General features: G+C 58.7%; 1 non-coding gene across 1 annotated transcript in view; it reads left to right on the top strand.

Annotated features, from left to right (window-relative positions):
- The first annotated feature begins 15,434 nt into the window (after positions 1 to 15,434).
- Positions 15,435 to 17,183, top strand: part of LOC143710560 (18S ribosomal RNA) — a 1,863-nt gene continuing 114 nt past the window's right edge. The window contains exon 1 of the ribosomal RNA XR_013194589.1: positions 15,435 to 17,183. This exon is cut by the window's right edge and continues 114 nt beyond it. This is a non-coding gene — a ribosomal RNA (18S ribosomal RNA).

The raw sequence follows: 17,183 nt of genomic DNA, 5'->3' as shown, positions 1-17,183 counted from the left end.
CCAGAGTATGGAGCCCCAACTCGGCTAACCTTTCGAGTTAGGTCCGGTCAAAGTTCCAACTTTGAGGTGGCATATCTCTGGAACCAAGCCGATTTGGGGCTCCATACTCTGGGCACAGGGGGGTCTCATAGTGGTCCCCCCACGCCCAGAGTATGGAGCCCCAACTCGGCTAACTTTTTGAGTTAGGTCCGGTCAAAGTTCCAACTTTGAGGTGGCATATCTCTGGAACCAAGCCGATTTGGGGCTCCATACGCTGGGCACAGGGGGATGTCCTCGAGCACCCCCCACGCCCAGAGTTTGGAGTCCCAACTCGGCTTACTTTTCGAGATACGCCCGGTCAAACCTGGACAGGAAGTGAGCGTATCTCGGGAACCGAGCCGAGTTGGGGCTCCATACGCTGGGCACAGGGGGGTGTCCTCGAGCACCCCCCACGCCCAGAGTATGGAGCCCCAACTCGGCTTACTTTTCGAGTTAGGTCCGGTCAAAGTTCCAAATTTGAGGTGGCATATCTCTGGAACCAAGCCGAGTTGGGGCTCCGTACGCTGGGCACAGGGGGGTGTCCTCGAGCACCCCCCACGCCCAGAGTTTGGAGTCCCAACTCGGCTTACTTTTCGAGATACGCCCGATCAAACCTGGACAGGAAGTGACCGTATCTCGGGAACCGAGCAGAGTCCGGCCCCCTTACGCCCGGTGTCGGGGGGTCTCGTCGTACTCCCCCCACCCCCAGAGTCCGGAGCCCCAACTCGGCCTCCTCTCCGAGTTACGCCCGGTCGAATCCGGACAGGAAGTGGCCGTATCTCGGGACCGGGAGGTCCCCGGGGTTCGGGACGGCGGGAGAAGTAGGGTCCCCCGGGGTCCCCTCACCACCCGCCGTCCCCGGCCTCTGGGACCCCCCGGTCCCGAGATAGGCCCGGTAACGCGCGAGGGACTTTTTGAAAAAGCGGCCCGTATCTCGGGAAGGGGAGGTCCCAGAGTCTCGCCCTTTCGGGGGTCGGGGGATCCCTCCGGGCCCCCTCTGACCCAGCCTCCCCGGGCCCCTGGGACCTTTCCTTCCGAGGCGCGCGCCGTCCCGTCGGGCCACTTTTCTCCGGGACCGGGGGGGCACCGGAGCTCCGGGGCGGGCTCGTCGGAAGGGGCCCACCGAGACCCTACTTTGACCCGAGTTTGGAGTCTCTAGGCGGCCGGGTCCCCGAGCCACAGCCGCCCAAAGTCGGTGCCCTTTTCCCGGTCCGAAAAACGCCTCAGAGTCCAAAACCTGCAGTGGGCCGGGACTTCCGGGGCCCCTGAGGCTCTGGCGGCGGTCCCGGGAAGGTTCACCTTTCTCGGGCACGGTCAGGTCGCCCCCGCGGTCCCGGGAGTCCCGTCGGAGACGTGGGTGTCAGCCACGAGCGCAGCGTGGTGGGGAAATTTTTGTTTTTCGCGAATATCTCGACAAGCACGCGGCGAAAAAATTCCAAACTCGGGTCGCTCGTAGGGCTCGAGGGGGCCTATCCAACGAGCCCACCCACGTCCCCGAGGGCCGTCGGGCCAGGGAGTTACGCCCGGTCAAAGGCGCACCTTTACGGGCTTATATCTCGGGAACCCCCGGCCCAATATTCCCCAAACTCTAATAGATCGTAGTGCCGGACGAGGCCTTTCGAAAGAGCCCACCCCCGAGGTCCAACTCGCCCGGGTCCCCGAGTTACAGCCGTCCAAAGTCGGGGGTCCCAGCGAACGGCGATCCCGTAGGGGGCGCTCCCGAGGCCCGTCACTCCAGGGTTCGAGCAAGGGCCCTACTGGGACCCCCTCACCCGAATTTGAGCTCTCTGGGTCTTCGCGTTCCCGAGATACGGGCGATTTTGTTCCGAGGCCGTGACGTCATCGGCGGCCGCCATTTTGAAGCGCGCCCGGTGGTTTTCGGCCGATATCTCCGCGAAAACACCACCAAAATTCACCAAACCGGTACCGTTTTGTTCGTCTCGACTAGACGCTTCCAACGAGCTCGGTGCCCGCCGAAGCCGTCGAGTTTTCGCCGAGATATTCGCGTTTTTCGCTTTCGCGGCGCTGTATCTCGGGCCCCCGGGGGCCCCCGGAGCTGCGGGTGGTCTCGTTGGAAAGCTCTCGTCCCGCTCTAAACACGATAAAAATTTGGCGTCGATCGGACGCGGCTTCGCCGAGTTACGGCCGTTTAAAGCCGTTTGCAGTGGGTTACCATCCTGCAAACTGCATGCGCTCGTCGGCGGCCCGCCCGCGGGCCGAGCTCGGTGCTTCATACCCGGCTTAAAGCGCCCAGCCCCGCGGTTCTGGAGGAACTGCCGGAGCAAAGGGTGTCCTGCAACGGGCCATTTGGGTTATGGGGAGAAGGGGAGTGTGTGTGTGTGTGTGTGCGCGCGCGCGCGCTTGCCCCCCTTTCTCCCTGGGAGCGTGGCTTGGCCCTGGGGGCTCGTCTCTCCACGGAGGTCTCTCGCCCGCCCCGGGTGGCTCGATCCCGGGGCACGGCTCGGTCCTCCTCGGTGGGGTTGGCTGAGCTCCAGAGCCGAGCTCGCTCCAAAACCTAAGTGCCAAACGTTGGCGGTGACCGGAAGACCCAGGCGCTCGGTCCTTCCCGACCAGCCCCGAAGAGGTCGGTCCGTCCTGGGCCAGACGCAGGTTCGCCCGCCGCCCCGGGTGCCTCGTCTGGAGCCGAGACGGTCCTAAAACTGACCACAGGGGTTGTATGGCGAGGGAGTGTGGTGGAGGCACACACACACACACACACACACACACACACACACACACACACACACACACACACACACACACACCACCACCACCCTCGGAGGGCCTCCAGGAGCAATCCAATCCAAGCCCAGCCAGGAGGCACTCTGGGTGGGATAAAATCTGAATTGTGCCAGTGCCATGGAGCTCTGGAGGGAGAGGGCCTCCAGGAGCAATCCAAGCCCAGCCCAGGTGGCACTCTGGTTGGGTGGGATAAAATCTGAATTTTGCCAGTGCCATGGAGCTCTGGAGGGACAGGGCCTCCAGGAGCAATCCAAGCCCAGCCAGGTGGCACTCTGGTTGGGTGGGATAAAATCTGAATTTTGCCAGTGCCATGGAGCTCTGGAGGGAGAGGGCCTCCAGGAGCAATCCAAGCCCAGCCCAGGTGGCACTCTGGTTGGGTGGGATAAAATCTGAATTTTGCCAGTGCCATGGAGCTCTGGAGGGACAGGGCCTCCAGGAGCAATCCAAGCCCAGCCAGGAGGCACTCTGGTTGGGTGGGATAAAATCTGAATTTTGCCAGTGCCATGGAGCTCTGGAGGGAGAGGGCCTCCAGGAGCAATCCAAGCCCAGCCCAGGTGGCACTCTGGTTGGGTGGGATAAAATCTGAATTTTGCCAGTGCCATGGAGCTCTGGAGGGACAGGGCCTCCAGGAGCAATCCAAGCCCAGCCAGGTGGCACTCTGGTTGGGTGGGATAAAATCTGAATTTTGCCAGTGCCATGGAGCTCTGGAGGGAGAGGGCCTCCAGGAGCAATCCAAGCCCAGCCCAGGTGGCACTCTGGTTGGGTGGGATAAAATCTGAATTTTGCCAGTGCCATGGAGCTCTGGAGGGACAGGGCCTCCAGGAGCAATCCAAGCCCAGCCCAGGTGGCACTCTGGTTGGGTGGGATAAAATCTGAATTTTGCCAGTGCCATGGAGCTCTGGAGGGAGAGGGCCTCCAGGAGCAATCCAAGCCCAGCCCAGGTGGCACTCTGGTTGGGTGGGATAAAATCTGAATTTTGCCAGTGCCATGGAGCTCTGGAGGGAGAGGGCCTCCAGGAGCAATCCAAGCCCAGCCCAGGTGGCACTCTGGTTGGGTGGGATAAAATCTGAATTTTGCCAGTGCCATGGAGCTCTGGAGGGAGAGGGCCTCCAGGAGCAATCCAAGCCCAGCCCAGGTGGCACTCTGGTTGGGTGGGATAAAATCTGAATTTTGCCAGTGCCATGGAGCCCTGGAGGGAGAGGGCCTCCGGGAGCATTCCAAGCCCAACCAGGTGGCACTCTGGGGACGGGGGGGTGGATGAAATCTGAATTTTGCCAGTGCCATGGAGCCCTGGAGGGACAGGGCCTCCAGGAGCAATCCAAGCCCAGCCAGGTGGCACTCTGGTTGGGTGGGATAAAATCTGAATTTTGCCAGTGCCATGGAGCCCTGGAGGGAGAGGGCCTCCGGGAGCATTCCAAGCCCAACCAGGTGGCACTCTGGGGACGGGGGGGTGGATGAAATCTGAATTTTGCCAGTGCCATGGAGCCCTGGAGGGACAGGGCCTCCAGGAGCAATCCAAGCCCAGCCAGGTGGCACTCTGGTTGGGTGGGATAAAATCTGAATTTTGCCAGTGCCATGGAGCCCTGGAGGGAGAGGGCCTCCGGGAGCATTCCAAGCCCAACCAGGTGGCACTCTGGGGACGGGGGGGTGGATGAAATCTGAATTTTGCCAGTGCCATGGAGCCCTGGAGGGAGAGGGCCTCCGGGAGCAATCCAAGCCCAGCCAGGTGGCACCCTGGCTGGGGAGGGAGGTTGAAAATGACCGAGTTGGATCACTGGGAGTCCTGAGCACCAGGGCCCCTTCAAGGCAGAGAGCAAAGCCAGCGAGACTGCACTCTGGCTGGGGAGTAACTGGAAAAAACATGAAACATCCAGGAAGAGACGGGCTGATTTTCTAAAAATCTGAATCCCAGGTGAGGTGCAGCTCTCCTGGGCACGAATAAAAGCTCAAATGCCAGGCTTTAAACATGACAGAGTCCACGATGTTGCTGTGGTCTCAAAGCTCCAGGACCTTCAGGGCAGTGGACCAAGCCGTAGAGGTTGCACTCTGGCTGGGTGAGCGAGTTCAATCTCCGCCACGGTGGAGCTCTTAAAAACATGAAACCTCCAGGAAAAGACGGTCTGATTTTCCTCTAAAGTCCATCCCAGGGTGGGTGCATCTCTCCTGGGCACGAATAAAGCCCAAAGCCCATGGAGAAAATGACCCTGAAGCCAAGCTCTTGAAAATGACAAAGTCCAAAAAAGTTGAGGTGCGTTCAGAGCTCCGTGCTCTACGACCTCATTGGCCGTCCCAGGGAGGGTGCACCGTCCTGGGCAAGAGTCAGATTCTCCCGCCCTCCCTGGAGCTCCGTGTGGAGCAAAGACGGTCCTAAAACGTCCCTTCGGGCTTCTGTAGAGGAGACAAACACTTTTGAATGACAAAGTCCACGATGTTGCTGTGGTCTCAAAGCTCCAGGGCCTTCAAGGCAGTGGACCAAAACGGAGAGGTTGCACTCTGGCTGGGTGAGCGAGTTCAATCTCCGCCACGGTGGAGCTCTTAAAAACATGAAACCTCCAGGAAAAGACGGTCTGATTTTCCTCTAATGTCCATCCCAGGGTGGGTGCATCTCTCCTGGGCACGAATAAAGCTCAAACGCCCACGGTGGAATGCCGAGCTTTAAAAATGACAGAGTCCACGATGTTGCTGTGGTCTGAAAGCTCCAGGGCCTTCAAGGCAGTGGACCAAGCCGGAGAGGTTGCACTCCGGCTGGGTGAGCGAGTTCAATCTCCGCCACGGCGGAGCTCTTAAAACCATGAAACCTCCAGGAAAAGACGGGCTGATTTTCCTCTAATGTCCATCCCAGGGTGGGTGCATCTCTCCTGGGCACGAATAAAGCTCAAACGCCCACGGTGGAATGCCGAGCTTTAAAAATGACAGAGTCCACGATGTTGCTGTGGACTGAAAGCTCCAGGGCCTTCAAGGCAGTGGACCAAGCCGGAGAGGTTGCACTCTGGCTGGGTGAGCGAGTTCAATCTCCGCCAAGGTGGAGCTCTTAAAACCATGAAACCTCCAGGAAAAGACGGGCTAATTTTCCTCTAATGTCCATCCCAGGGTGGGTGCATCTCTCCTGGACACGAATAAAGCCCAAAGCCCATGGAGAAAATGACCCTGAAACCAAGCTCTTGAAAATGACAAAGTCCAAAAAAGTTGCGGTGCGTTCAGAGCTCCATGCTCTACGACCTCACTGGGAAGCCCAGGGAGGGTGGACCGTCCTGGGCCAGAGTCATATTCGCCCGCCCTCCCTGGAGCTCATATTGGAGCAAAGACGGTCCTAAAACGGCCCTTCGGGCTTCTGTGGAGGAGACAAGCTCTTACAAATGACAGAGTCCACGATGTTGCTGTGGTCTCAAAGCTCCAGGGCCTTCAAGGCAGTGGACCAAGCCGGAGAGGTTGCACTCTGGCTGGGTGAGCGAGTTCAATCTCCGCCACGGCGGAGCTCTTAAAACCATGAAACCTCCAGGAAAAGACGGGCTGATTTTCCTCTAATGTCCATCCCAGGGTGGGTGCATCTCTCCTGGACACGAATAAAGCCCAAAGCCCATGGAGAAAATGACCCTGAAGCCAAGCTCTCGAAAATGACAAAGTCCAAAAAGTTGCGGTGCGTTCAGAGCTCCATGCTCTAAGACCTCATTGGCCGACCCAGGGAGGGTGCACCGTCCTGGGCAAGAGTCAGATTCGCCCGCCCTCCCTGGAGCTCCGTGTGGAGCAAAGACGGTCTTAAAACGACCCTTCGGGCTTCTGTAGAGGAGACAAGCTCTTACAAATGACAGAGTCCACGATGTTGCTGTGGTCTGAAAGCTCCAGGGCCTTCAAGGCAGTGGACCAAGCCGGAGAGGTTGCACTCTGGCTGGGTGAGCGAGTTCAATCTCCGCCAAGGTGGAGCTCTTAAAACCATGAAACCTCCAGGAAAAGACGGGCTGATTTTCCTCTAATGTCCATCCCAGGGTGGGTGCATCTCTCCTGGACACGAATAAAGCCCAAAGCCCATGGAGAAAATGACCCTGAAGCCAAGCTCTCGAAAATGACAAAGTCCAAAAAGTTGCGGTGCGTTCAGAGCTCCATGCTCTAAGACCTCATTGGCCGACCCAGGGAGGGTGCACCGTCCTGGGCAAGAGTCAGATTCGCCCGCCCTCCCTGGAGCTCCGTGTGGAGCAAAGACGGTCTTAAAACGTCCCTTCGGGCTTCTGTAGAGGAGACAAGCTCTTACAAATGACAGAGTCCACGATGTTGCTGTGGTCTGAAAGCTCCAGGGCCTTCAAGGCAGTGGACCAAGCCGGAGAGGTTGCACTCTGGCTGGGTGAGCGAGTTCAATCTCCGCCAAGGTGGAGCTCTTAAAACCATGAAACCTCCAGGAAAAGACGGGCTAATTTTCCTCTAATGTCCATCCCAGGGTGGGTGCATCTCTCCTGGACACGAATAAAGCCCAAAGCCCATGGAGAAAATGACCCTGAAGCCAAGCTCTCGAAAATGACAAAGTCCAAAAAGTTGCGGTGCGTTCAGAGCTCCATGCTCTAAGACCTCATTGGCCGACCCAGGGAGGGTGCACCGTCCTGGGCAAGAGTCAGATTTGCCCGCCCTCCCTGGAGCTCCGTGTGGAGCAAAGACGGTCTTAAAACGACCCTTCGGGCTTCTGTAGAGGAGACAAGCTCTTACAAATGACAGAGTCCACGATGTTGCTGTGGTCTGAAAGCTCCAGGGCCTTCAAGGCAGTGGACCAAGCCGGAGAGGTTGCACTCTGGCTGGGTGAGCGAGTTCAATCTCCGCCAAGGTGGAGCTCTTAAAACCATGAAACCTCCAGGAAAAGACGGGCTGATTTTCCTCTAATGTCCATCCCAGGGTGGGTGCATCTCTCCTGGACACGAATAAAGCCCAAAGCCCATGGAGAAAATGACCCTGAAGCCAAGCTCTCGAAAATGACAAAGTCCAAAAAGTTGCGGTGCGTTCAGAGCTCCATGCTCTAAGACCTCATTGGCCGACCCAGGGAGGGTGCACCGTCCTGGGCAAGAGTCAGATTCGCCCGCCCTCCCTGGAGCTCCGTGTGGAGCAAAGACGGTCTTAAAACGACCCTTCGGGCTTCTGTAGAGGAGACAAGCTCTTACAAATGACAGAGTCCACGATGTTGCTGTGGTCTGAAAGCTCCAGGGCCTTCAAGGCAGTGGACCAAGCCGGAGAGGTTGCACTCTGGCTGGGTGAGCGAGTTCAATCTCCGCCAAGGTGGAGCTCTTAAAACCATGAAACCTCCAGGAAAAGACGGGCTGATTTTCCTCTAATGTCCATCCCAGGGTGGGTGCATCTCTCCTGGACACGAATAAAGCCCAAAGCCCATGGAGAAAATGACCCTGAAGCCAAGCTCTCGAAAATGACAAAGTCCAAAAAGTTGCGGTGCGTTCAGAGCTCCATGCTCTAAGACCTCATTGGCCGACCCAGGGAGGGTGCACCGTCCTGGGCAAGAGTCAGATTCGCCCGCCCTCCCTGGAGCTCCGTGTGGAGCAAAGACGGTCCTAAAACGTCCCTTCGGGCTTCTGTAGAGGAGACAAGCTCTTACAAATGACAGAGTCCACGATGTTGCTGTGGTCTGAAAGCTCCAGGGCCTTCAAGGCAGTGGACCAAGCCGGAGAGGTTGCACTCTGGCTGGGTGAGCGAGTTCAATCTCCGCCAAGGTGGAGCTCTTAAAACCATGAAACCTCCAGGAAAAGACGGTCTGATTTTCCTCTAATGTCCATCCCAGGGTGGGTGCACCTCTCCTGGGCACGAATAAAGCCCAAAGCCCATGGAGAAAATGACCCTGAAACCAAGCTCTCGAAAATGACAAAGTCCAAAAATGTTGCGGCTCTTTCAGAGCTCCATGCTCTCGGACCTCACTGGGAAGCCCAGGGAGGGTGGACCGTCCTGGGCAAGAGTCAGATTCGCCCGCCCTCCCTGGAGCTCCGTATGGAGCAAAGACGGTCTTAAAACGTCCCTTTGGGCTTCTGTAGAGGAGACAAGCTCTTTCAAATGACAGAGTCCACGATGTTGCTGTGGTCTGACAGCTCCAGGGCCTTCAAGGCAGTGGACCAAGCCGGAGAGGTTGCACTCTGGCTGGGTGAGCGAGTTCAATCTCCGCCAAGGTGGAGCTCTTAAAACCATGAAACCTCCAGGAAAAGACGGGCTGATTTTCCTCTAATGTCCATCCCAGGGTGGGTGCATCTCTCCTGGACACGAATAAAGCCCAAAGCCCATGGAGAAAATGACCCTGAAGCCAAGCTCTCGAAAATGACAAAGTCCAAAAAGTTGCGGTGCGTTCAGAGCTCCATGCTCTAAGACCTCATTGGCCGACCCAGGGAGGGTGCACCGTCCTGGGCAAGAGTCAGATTCGCCCGCCCTCCCTGGAGCTCCGTGTGGAGCAAAGACGGTCTTAAAACGTCCCTTCGGGCTTCTGTAGAGGAGACAAGCTCTTACAAATGACAGAGTCCACGATGTTGCTGTGGTCTGAAAGCTCCAGGGCCTTCAAGGCAGTGGACCAAGCCGGAGAGGTTGCACTCTGGCTGGGTGAGCGAGTTCAATCTCCGCCAAGGTGGAGCTCTTAAAACCATGAAACCTCCAGGAAAAGACGGGCTGATTTTCCTCTAATGTCCATCCCAGGGTGGGTGCATCTCTCCTGGACACGAATAAAGCCCAAAGCCCATGGAGAAAATGACCCTGAAGCCAAGCTCTCGAAAATGACAAAGTCCAAAAAGTTGCGGTGCGTTCAGAGCTCCATGCTCTAAGACCTCATTGGCCGACCCAGGGAGGGTGCACCGTCCTGGGCAAGAGTCAGATTCGCCCGCCCTCCCTGGAGCTCCGTGTGGAGCAAAGACGGTCTTAAAACGTCCCTTCGGGCTTCTGTAGAGGAGACAAGCTCTTGCAAATGACAAAGTCCTAAAAGTTGCGTTGGTCTCAAAGCTCCAGGGCCTTCAAGGCAGTGGACCAAGCCGGAGAGGTTGCACTCTGGCTGGGTGAGCGAGTTCAATCTCCGCCACGGTGGAGCTCTTAAATACATGAAACCTCCAGGAAAAGTCGGGCCCGTTCTTCTGAAAAAGTCCTTCCCAGGCAAAGCGCACCTCTCCTGGGCACGAATAAAGCCCAAAGCCCATGGAGAAAATGACCCTGAAACCAAGCTCTTGAAAATGACAAAGTCCAAAAAAGTTGCGGTGCGTTCAGAGCTCCATGCTCTCGGACCTCACTGGGAAGCCCAGGGAGGGTGGACCGTCCTGGGCCAGAGTCATATTCGCCCGCCCTCCCTGGAGCTCATATTGGAGCAAAGACGGTCCTAAAACGGCCCTTCGGGCTTCTGTGGAGGAGACAAGCTCTTACAAATGACAGAGTCCACGATGTTGCTGTGGTCTCAAAGCTCCAGGGCCTTCAAGGCAGTGGACCAAGCCGGAGAGGTTGCACTCTGGCTGGGTGAGCGAGTTCAATCTCCGCCACGGCGGAGCTCTTAAAAACATGAAACCTCCAGGAAAAGACGGGCCCGTTCTTCTGAAAAAGTCCATCCCAGGCAAAGCGCACCTCTCCCGGGCACGAATAAAGCCCAAAGCCCGTGGAGAAAATGACCCTGAAGCCAAGCTCTTGAAAATGACAAAGTCCAAAAAAGTTGCGGTGCGTTCAGAGCTCCATGCTCTACGACCCTCATTGGCCGTCCCAGGGAGGGTGCACCGTCCTGGGCAAGAGTCAGATTCCCCCGCCCTCCCTGGAGCTCTGTGTGGAGCAAAGACGGTCCTAAAACGTCCCTTCAGGCTTTTGTAGAGGAGGTGGAGAAGCCTTCCTGGGCACGAAGCAAGCTCAAACGCCCATGGCGGGCTTGACTCTGGAGTCAAATTCGAAAAAAATTGACCGAGTCCAAAAAGTTGCTGTGGGTTCAAAGCTCCATGCTCTACGACCTCCCTGGCTAGCCCAGGGAGGGTGCACCGTCCTGGGCCAGAGTCAGATTCGCCCGCCACCCGCTGGAGCTCCATCTGGAGAAAAGACGGTCCTGAAACGGACCTTCGGGGCTTTATCGGGGAAGGGAAGTAGAGCGGTGGAGGGCACGCACAACCCATGAACAGACCGTCGTGAGCCCCGCTCGGAGTCTCTCTGCGTGGGTATAAAAATACAGATTACACAGTGCGCTCGGTGGAGCTCTGGAAGTCCTGGTGGGAGACGGCCCCCAGGGGAAAAAAAAGCCCGGCCGGGGTGTGCTCTGGCTGGGGAGAGAAAGAATTCAATCTCCACCGCGGGGGTGGATCACCGCATGTACGAAACATCCAGGAAAATGACGGCTGCTGGTTTACTTCTCTAAGTGCTTCCCAGGAAGGGTGCAGCCTTCCTGGGCACGAATCGAATCCAAAGCCCCCATGGCGGGCATGACTCTGGAGTCAAAAGGTTGCTGTGGGTTCAGAGCTTCCATGGTATCAGACCTTTCTGGCCATCCCAGGGAGGGTGCGCCGTCCTGGTTCAGATTCAGATTCGCCCCAACCCCTGGAGCTCCTTCTGGAGAAAAGATGGTCCTGAAACGGACCTTGGGGTCTTTATCGGGGAGGGGAAGTAGTGCGGTGGAGGGCACACAGAACCCATTAACAGACCTCCGTGAGCCCCCCGCTCAGAGTCTCTCTGCTTGGGTATAAAAATCCAGATTACACAGTGCGCACGGTGGAGCTCTGGAAGTCCTGGTGGGACCCCCAGGGAAAAAAATAAAAGCCCGCCCGGGGTACGCTCTGACTGGGGAGAGAAATAATAATTCAATCTCCACCGCGGCGGTGGATCTCTGCATGTACGAAACCTCCAGGAAAATGACGGCTGCTGGTTTTCTTCTCTAACTGCATCCCAGGAAGGGTGCAGACTTCCTGGGCACGAATCAAGCTCAAAGTCCCCTTGGCGGGCCTGACTCTGGAGTCAAATTTGAAAAATTGACAAGAGTCCAAAATGTTGCCGTGTGATCAGAGCTCCACGATCTCAGAACCTCCCTGGCCATCCCAGGGAGGGTGCGCCGTCCTGGGTCAGATTCAGTTTCGCTCCACACCCCTGGAGCTCCTTCTGGAGAAAAGACGGTCCTAAAACGGACCTTGGGGTCTTTATCGGGGAGGGGAAGTAGTGCGGTGGAGGGCACACAGAACCCATTAACAGACCACCGTGAGCCCCCCGCTCAGAGTCTCTCTGCTTGGGTATAAAATCCAGATTACACAGTGCGCGCGGTGGAGCTCTGGAAGTCCTGGTGGGAGAGGGCCCCCAGGAAAAAAAAAAAAGCCCGGTCATGTTGCGCTGGGGAGAGAAAGAATTCAATCACCACCGCGGCGGTGGATCTCTGCATGTACGAAACCTCCAGGAAAATGACGGCTGCTGGTTTTCTTATCTAACTGCATCCCAGGAAGGGTGCAGACTTCCTGGGCACTAATCAAGCGCAAAGTCCCCTTGGCGGGCCTGACTCTGGAGTCAAATTTGAAAAAGTGAGAACCGTGGTGGTCAGACCGGGTTGGGAAACGATCTGACCCAGCCCAGATAAAGTGCACTCTGTGCGGGCGAGACTTCCAGGAAACGCGCGGGTCTGGTTTGGACACCCAGACTCTCCTCGGACAAGGTAACGGAAGACGGGCGCCTCCGGGTTGCCTGGGGCCCGGAGGGGTGCACCCTCTCCTTCGGGCCGTCGCTGTCAGGGTTGCCTGGTCGATTGGAACTTTGGACGCGCCTGGGGACGGCCCCTGCCCGGTCGCGAGACCGCTATGGGCAGCTTGCTCCTCCCCGCTTTGCGCGTCGACTCGAGACGCGGCCTCCCTCCGGGGAAAGCAGGCCGCGTCGACCTCGGGAGACTCAGATGGCCCGTCTGAAAACGGATGTCCGCAGCGGTGGCGTCGGGAGCGTCGTCAGGCTTTGACGGTTGGCGGGGTTTCGTTGGGGGCCCCCCATCACGGCACAGAGCCTGACTTCGCCCCGCGCCTCCCACCCGCTTTGAAAAGCACCCTTCCCCGTTACGGCCTCGATCCAGAGGCCTACCACCCCCCGCCCTCACGGCGGACGGTTCCTCACGCGCCCTATGAGCGGCCGTGCCGCCTCGAGCCCAGGCCCGAGCGGAGCGAGACCCGTGTGTAGGAAACCCGCGCGTCGCAGGTTCGTCCGTCCCGGGGCTCCTCGGTTGATCCCGGGGTAAAACAAAAACCATATGCTTGTCGAACCGTCGGTCTGGGTAAACGGCAAAACGACTCCAGGGGCTTGAGACACCCCTGGAGCGACGGAGGAAGGTGCACCTCCGAAAGAAAAATGAAATTACGGACAGTGTCCGATCGAATGAGGTCCACGGAACAGAGAACCGTGGTGGTCAGACCGGGTGGGGAAGCGGTCTGGCTCAGCCCAGATAAAATGCACTCTGTGCGGGCGAGACTTCCAGTAAACGCGGGGGCTGGTTTGGACACCCAGACTCACCGCCGGTGCCCTGGGCGTGCATCCAGTGTGTGAAGGTGCACCGTCCTGGGCGAGCAGAGGGTGAAAGACACACAACACTCCTCGTAAGAAAATGGACAGTGTCCAAGATCTTGCATGCAAACGAGAGCCCTGTGCTCGCAGACCCGACCGTGGCCTGCTCAAAGTCAGATCCGTACGCTTGATGGCGCTCCTGCTGGAGCAAAGACGGTCCGAACACGGACGCTAGGGGTGTTGTAGAGGAGGTGGGGGACCGTCGCCACACTCTTCTCGGACAAGGTTAACGGAAGACGGGCGCCTCCGGGTTGCCTGGGGCCCGGAGGGGCGCACCCTCTCCTTCGGGCCGTCACTGTCAGGGTTGCCTGGTCGATTGGAACTTTGGACGCGCCTGGGGACGGCCCCTGCCCGGTCGCGAGACCGCTTTGGGCAGCTTGCTCCTCCCCGCTCTGCGCGTCGACGCTAGACGCGGCCTCCCTCCGGGGAAAGCAGGCCGTGTCGACTCTCGGGAGACTCAGATGGCCCGTCTGAAACGAATGTCCGCGACGGCGGCGGCGGACGCGGGCGCGTGGAATTCGGAATCGGACGGTCGGGGTGGCCGACACCCCCCGGTCCAGTCTTCGAGCCCGACCTTCGCCCCGCTCCTCCCCGCCCGAAAAGCACCTTTCCCGGTTACGGCCTTGATCCAGAGGCCTCCCACCCTGGCCCCGCCTGACGGACGGTTCCTCACGCGCCCTATGAGCGGCCGTGCCGCCTCGAGCCCCAGGGCCGAGCGGAGCGAGACCCGTGTGTAGGAAACCCGCGCGTGGTGGTTCGCCGTCCGGGGTCGATCCCGAGGTAAAAAAAAAAAAAGAACCATACGCTTGTCGGTCTGGGTAAAGGGCGAAACGACTCCGGGGGCTTGACTCACCCCTGGAGCGACGGAGGAAGGTGCACCTCCGAAAACTTTTTGAAAACGGACACCGTCCGTTGCAGACGAACGAGATTCCCACAACGACCAACCTCCCTGGAAGACTCCCAGGGAGAGTGCCTCGGGTTCGGGCACGGTCAAATCCGTCCGCGTGACGGAGCTCCCTTCGGAGCGACGTCGGTCCTAAAACGGACCTTGGGGGTTTTGTCGAGGAGGGCGACAAACGCTCCCGCTCGGACAAGGTGACGGAGGGCGGGCGCCCACGGAGGAAAGGGCGAAGGAAAAAAAACGGACAGAGTCCAAAACGGTGCGGTCCACCCAGATTCCCACGTACGCGAGACTCTCCGGCTGGCAACCGGGGAGAGTGCCTAGGTGTCGGGCACGTACGAATCCGTCGGCGGTGACGGAGCTCCGGTCGGAGCAAAGACGGTCCTAAAACGGCCCTTCGGGGTTTTGTCGAGGAGGGGACAAGCGCCCTGCTCGGACAAGGTGAGAGAAGGCGGGCGGCCCGCGGAAGGAGGCAGGCAGGCGATCCTCCTAAAGAAACGGACAGAGTCCGAAACGGTGCGGTTCACCCGGGTCACCACGTACACGAGTCTCCCCGGCTGGCGACCGGGGAGAGTGCCTCTGTCTCGGGCACGTGAGAATCCGTCCCCGGCGACGGAGCTCCTGTCGGAGCAAAGACGGTCCTAAAACGGCCCTTCGGGGTTTTGTCGAGGAGGGGACAACGGCCCCGCTCGGACAAGGTATCGGAGAAAAGGCAACGGACGAGAAAAAAACGGGCGCCTCCGGGTTGCCCGGGGTCCGGAGGAGCGCTCCCCCTCCTCCGGGCCGTCACTTTCGGGGTAGCCTGGTCGATTGGAACTTTGGACGCGCCTGGGGACGGCCCCTGCCCGGTCGCGAGACCGCTTTGGGCAGCTTGCTCCTCCCCGCTCTGCGCGTCGACGCTAGACGCGGCCTCCCTCCGGGGAAAGCAGGCCGCGTCGACCTCGGGAGACTCAGATGGCCCGTCTGAAACGAATGTCCGCGACGGCGGCGGCGGACGCGGGCGCGTGGGTTCCGGAATCGGACGGTCGGGGTGGCCGACACCCCCCGGTCCAGTCTTCGAGACCGACCTACGCCTCGCTCCTCCCCGCCCGAAAAGCACCCTTCCCGGTTACGGCCTCGACCCAGCGGCCACAAACCCCCCACCTCTGCCGAGGAGGAGGGTTCCGCACGCGCCCTATGAGCGGCCGCGCCGTCCTCGGGCCCCAGGCCACGAGGCGGAGCGAGACCCGTGTGTAGGAAGCCAGCGTGTCGCGGTTCTCCTTCCAAGGCGGCTTACCTGGTTGATCCTGCCAGTAGCATATGCTTGTCTCAAAGATTAAGCCATGCAGGTCTAAGTGCACACGGTCGGTACAGTGAAACTGCGAATGGCTCATTAAATCAGTTATGGTTCCTTTGATCGCTCCACCCGCTACTTGGATAACTGTGGCAATTCCAGAGCTAATACATGCAAACGAGCGCCGACCCGGCTCCCCTCGGGGGGTCGGGGACGCGTGCATTTATCAGATCCAAAACCCATCCGGGTGCGGCTCCGGCCGCCCCGGCCGCTTTGGTGACTCTAGATAACCTCGGGCCGATCGCGCGCCCTCCGCGGCGGCGACGACTCATTCGAATGTCTGCCCTATCAACTTTCGATGGTACATTCGGCGCCTACCATGGTGACCACGGGTAACGGGGAATCAGGGTTCGATTCCGGAGAGGGAGCCTGAGAAACGGCTACCACATCCAAGGAAGGCAGCAGGCGCGCAAATTACCCATTTCCGACACGGAGAGGTAGTGACGAAAAATAACAATACAGGTCTCTTTCGAGGCCCTGTAATTGGAATGAGCGTATCCTAAACCCATGGGCGAGGACCCATTGGAGGGCAAGTCTGGTGCCAGCAGCCGCGGTAATTCCAGCTCCAATAGCGTATACTAAAGTTGCTGCAGTTAAAAAGCTCGTAGTTGGATCTCGGGAGCGGGCCGGCGGTCCGCCGCAAGGCGAGCCACCGCCTGTCCCGGACCCCTGCCTCACGGCGCCCCCCGGATGCCCTTAACTGGGTGTCCGGTCCTCGGGGCCCGAAGCGTTTACTTTGAAAAAATTAGAGTGTTCAAAGCAGGCCGCCCGTCGCCGCTGAATACCGCAGCTAGGAATAATGGAATAGGACTCCGGTTCTATTTTGTGGGTTTCTGGAACCCGGGGCCATGATTGAGAGGGACGGCCGGGGGCATTCGTATTGCGCCGCTAGAGGTGAAATTCTTGGACCGGCGCAAGACGGACGAGAGCGAAAGCATTTGCCAAGAATGTTTTCATTAATCAAGAACGAAAGTCGGAGGTTCGAAGACGATCAGATACCGTCGTAGTTCCGACCGTAAACGATGCCGACCCGCGATCCGGCGGCGTTATTCCCATGACCCGCCGGGCAGCGTGCGGGAAACCACGAGTCTTTGGGTTCCGGGGGGAGTATGGTTGCAAAGCTGAAACTTAAAGGAATTGACGGAAGGGCACCACCAGGAGTGGAGCCTGCGGCTTAATTTGACTCAACACGGGAAAGCTCACCCGGCCCGGACACGGAAAGGATTGACAGATTGATAGCTCTTTCTCGATTCTGTGGGTGGTGGTGCATGGCCGTTCTTAGTTGGTGGAGCGATTTGTCTGGTTCATTCCGATAACGAACGAGACTCCGGCATGCTAACTAGTTACGCGGCCCCGAGCGGTCGGCGTCCAACTTCTTAGAGGGACAAGTGGCGTTCAGCCACGCGAGATGGAGCAATAACAGGTCTGTGATGCCCTTAGATGTCCGGGGCTGCACGCGCGCCACAATGGGCGGATCAGCGTGTGCCTACCCTGCGCCGAGAGGCGCGGGCAACCCGCTGAACCCCGCTCGTGATCGGGACTGGGGATTGAAACTGTTTCCCATCAACGAGGAATTCCCAGTAAGCGCGGGTCATAAGCTCGCGTTGATTAAGTCCCTGCCCTTTGTACACACCGCCCGTCGCTACTACCGATTGGGTGGTTTAGTGAGGTCCTTGGATCGGCCCCGCC

The sequence above is a fragment of the Siphateles boraxobius genome, unplaced genomic scaffold (genome assembly GCF_051911475.1).
Source record: "Siphateles boraxobius isolate OS27281-9 unplaced genomic scaffold, OSU_SipBor_1 478, whole genome shotgun sequence".
Classification (NCBI taxonomy): Eukaryota; Metazoa; Chordata; class Actinopteri; order Cypriniformes; family Leuciscidae; genus Siphateles; species Siphateles boraxobius.
Note: the sequence above shows the minus strand (reverse complement) of the source record. Positions and strands in the feature narration are given on the sequence as shown.